This window comes from Muntiacus reevesi, chromosome 9 (genome assembly GCF_963930625.1).
Source record: "Muntiacus reevesi chromosome 9, mMunRee1.1, whole genome shotgun sequence".
Classification (NCBI taxonomy): Eukaryota; Metazoa; Chordata; class Mammalia; order Artiodactyla; family Cervidae; genus Muntiacus; species Muntiacus reevesi.
In genome coordinates this window covers 53,097,365-53,101,360 of record NC_089257.1, presented here as the reverse complement: position 1 = coordinate 53,101,360, position 3,996 = coordinate 53,097,365, and the positions used below count along the sequence as shown (strand labels likewise).

Sequence of the window (3,996 nt, the reverse complement as noted above, 5' to 3'; positions counted from 1 at the left end):
ATCATGAAGTGTAAGTCCTCCAACTTTGTTTTTCTTCACAGTTGTTCTGAATAAGAAAGCAGCTGTGTTTCTCTCAACTATGTGTTTTATGAGAGAAACATTTAAAGAACATTTATAGTATACCAAAAACACATATACACATCTAATATAATCCTCATAAAAATCATATAAGGTAATATTATGACTTTAATAATTAAGTTATCATATTTTTATCATCTGTTCTGTGTCAGGCATTATGGATATAAGACACTGGGCTGCAAGATAGGCAACATGATCCATTTTCAGGTTTAGGTAACTCTCTCAAATTGGAATGCAGTTCTCTTGACGCCAAGTCCCCAAATAGTTTCACTGCAAAAAGAGTAATTCCTTCTGTAGTTCTCAAACATCTTCTATATTTTCTCTCTGGCCTGGGCTGGATAAATGGCCATCTGAATGGCATGAGAACTAAGGTAAATCCTGGATCTTATAGCCTTCTCATTTAAGTGGGAGGTCATTCAATCGTTTGTTCATTTAAAGAATATTTATTCAGGGCTAACTGTGCGCCAAGGATTAGTGCTATAATCAAGAAGAGATAATGTCACTGCCTTCATAGAGCTTACTTTCTTGTACAAGAGAACAAGAAATTTAACAAATAACAAGATAACTACAGCAAGTAATTGCAGGTTTCTGTAAAGAAAAGGAAAGTCTGCCAAAATTGAGAATATCAGAGATAACTACCATTGATGGGGGTTTACAGAAAACTTCACTTTAAAGACTTAAAATTTTGTCAAGGGACAAAGAATAAGAGAGAACTAGCCCCATCAAAAGCATTTCAAGCAAAGAAAGTACAACAGCAGAGTCCCTGAGGCAGGAAAAAAGCTGGGTGTAGCCTGGGGACTGACAGAAAGCCAATGAGATTAAGTATACTAAGCCAAGAGCACAGTGATCCTGGAGAGGTAAGCAGGTGGTGCTTACAGGGCATTGGAGAGGACCCAAGAACTGAGTTATCCAGCTCGAGACTACAATCACATCCTGACAACTCTTGGTCCTGGTGTGCTAGAGTCCTTGGAGAAAATCTGCTGCTCTTGGTTCACTGGTGAGGGCAATCATTGCCCCCAGCAGTGCCCAGATCAGACACATGCCCTCAATGGCTCCAAGATGGAGTGGATTGGTCGGCATCTTTCTTCACATTCTTGGCCATGGTGTGTTATAAACCCTTTTCTCTGTTCTTCTAGGGTCACTACGAAGTTTTGGGGAAGGGAAAGCTCCCAAAGCAGTCTGTCATCGTGAAGGTCAAATTCTTCAGCAGAAGAGCTGAGGAGAAGACTGAGGGTGTAGGTAGGGCTTATGGCCTGGTGGCTTGAAGCCACATGCTGGAAAATTCATTAAGTGTTAACAAGTGCTTTCTTAAAAAACAAACAAACAAACAAAAACTCTTAGCCAAAGTACAATTAGAAGCCATTGAAGGATTTTAAACCAAAGGATGTTGTGATCTGATTTGTATTTTTAAAAGCTTACTCCTACCATGTGTATAGAATGGATTGGGTATATAAGTAAACCAGGTTAAAATCCTGAAGTTCATGAAGTTCAGCTAGAAGGCTATTGCAGCTGTCAAAATGAAAGAAAGCTTTCTTAGACTAGGATGGTACTGGTGGAGATACATGGAGAGAAGTGAAAATATTCTAGATGTATTTTGGAAATGAAAATAACAGGTTGACACTCAAGTTTTTTGCTGTATGGTGACATCATACGCCGAAATGGGGAAGACTACAAGTAGAGAATTTATAGGTTTTAAAAAATCATCCGTAATTGCATCTTAGACATGTTGAGTTTGAAACACTTATGAGACATTCAAAAAGCTTGTCAGATAGGGATCAGGCCCTTCCTGCAAGGAAAGCAGCTGAGGAAGAAGGCTTACTGTCAAAGGAAGTCTGATTTCCGGGGTCCTGGAGCAGGTGTCAGATGAAGGAGACCATTATCCTGAGACCAAAGAGATAAGAACCAAGAACTAACAGTGCTATTGCAGCTCATCTTAGGAAATATTCATTGAAAGTCCATAGGAATCACCATGAGGCTTGTTGTTGTTGGTAAATCATGTCCGATTCTTTGTGACCCCAGGTACTGCAACACACCAGGCTTCTCTGTCCTCCAATATCTCCCAGAGTCTGCTTGGATTTATGCTAATTGAGTCAGTGATGCTCTCCAACCATCTCATACTCTGCTGCCCCTTACTCCTTTTGCCTTCAGTCTTTCCCGGCACCAGAATCTTTTCCAGTGAGTTGGCTCTTCACATTCTATGGACAAAGTTTAGGAGATTCAGCTTCAGCCCTTGCAGTGAATATTCAGGGTTGATTTTCTTTGGGATTGATGGATTTGATCTCTTTGCAATCCGAGGGACTCTCAAGAGTTTTGCTCAGAGCCACAATTCAAGAGCATCAGTTTTTTGGTGTTCAGCCTTTTTTATGGTCCTACTCACATCCATACATGACTACTGGAAAAACTATTGCTTTGACTATAGACACCTTTGTTGGCAAAGTGATGTCTCTGCTTTTTTAATACGCTGTCTCGGTTGGGCATAGCTTTCTTTCCAAGGAGCAAGTGTCTTTTAATTTCATGACTGCAGTCACTGTCTGCAGTGCTTTTGGAGCCCCCCAAAATAAAACCTGCCACTGTTTTCACTTTTCTCCCTTCTATTTGCTATAAAGTGATGGGACCAGATACCATGACCTTAGTTTTTTGACTGTTGAGTTTTAAGCCAGCCTTTTCATTCTCCTTTTTCTCGTTCATCAGGAGGCTGTTTAGTTCCTCTTCACTTTTTGCCACTAGAGTGGTATCATCTGCATATCTGAGGTTGTTGATATTTTTCCTGGTGACCTTGATTCCAGCTTGTGATACATCCAGCCCAGCACGTCACATGATGTTCTCTGTATATAAGTTAAATAAGTGGGGTGACAATATACAGCCTCTGTCATACTGCTTTCCCAATTTTGAACCAGTCAGTTGTTCCATGTCTGGTTCTAATTGTTGCTTCCTTACTCACATATAGGTTTCTCAGGGGACAGATAAGGTGGTCTGGTACTCTCTTTAACAGATGGGAGTACCTGAATACCTTACCTGTCTCAGGTAATAGAAAGAGGCATAAACTTGAAAAGAGAAGACATAATTTAAGGTCTGGTGACTGGCAAAGTTCAAACTTATTTGATCCTTGTTGGATGATTGTGAAAATGAAGAGGAAAAATTCATGTGAAAGCATGTGGCTGTATAAATGGAGGTTTATAATGTACATTGTGAGAGTAGGTATTATTATGAGCAATCAATATAAGCTCTGTACCTATAACATTGCTTTCTGAAAAACACCCAATAACTTTGATGATGATTTAACAGGATCAAAATAAATGCACTTTACCCTGTACAGGCCAGCTCTAGCATCACCCAAGTGAAACAGATCGGGACAAAATGACACCAAGGAGACTGATGTGTATGCTGAGTCCCCATGTGGGTAAAGAACTCATCTCAGAATCAGTGAGTCTCAGCAGATCTTGACCTTGATTGCAATGTGACCATGACTAATAGCAACAGCTTGGTTACACTGGCTACAATCTCTTTACCATTGCATTCCAAACATATCAGGGTGTTGTCTGTATATCTTGTACCATCTTTTAGAGTCTACCTGTCAACATTAGCCCACAGTCTTGGCAAACATGCCAGTGATTGTCTGCCTTTCTTCCCATACAATCTCTAGACTTGCTGTTTCAACATAATAAGCATTTTTTCACTCTTTTGCTCTACCTTTGCAGAACAACTCATTTTCCTCAAATACCATGTACTTTCACATTTTCAAACTTTTGTCCTTATAAAGGTTCCTTAGGCCTAGAAAGTCCTCACCCCTCACCTTCCTACTGATTAACTCTTTATGCTTTCAGGGTCAGATAAATGTAAATTGCCATCTCTCCTCAAAATACTCAATGGAATTCATTGCATTCTCATCTATATTTCCATTTTATGCTATTTATAGTT

General features: G+C 39.8%; 1 non-coding gene across 1 annotated transcript; it reads left to right on the top strand.

The window, feature by feature from the left end:
• The first annotated feature begins 991 nt into the window (after positions 1 to 991).
• Positions 992 to 1,121, top strand: LOC136176137 (small nucleolar RNA SNORA3/SNORA45 family). The gene has a single exon (XR_010664513.1). It is a non-coding gene; the product is annotated as a small nucleolar RNA SNORA3/SNORA45 family (small nucleolar RNA).
• Positions 1,122 to 3,996: the final 2,875 nt, after the last annotated feature.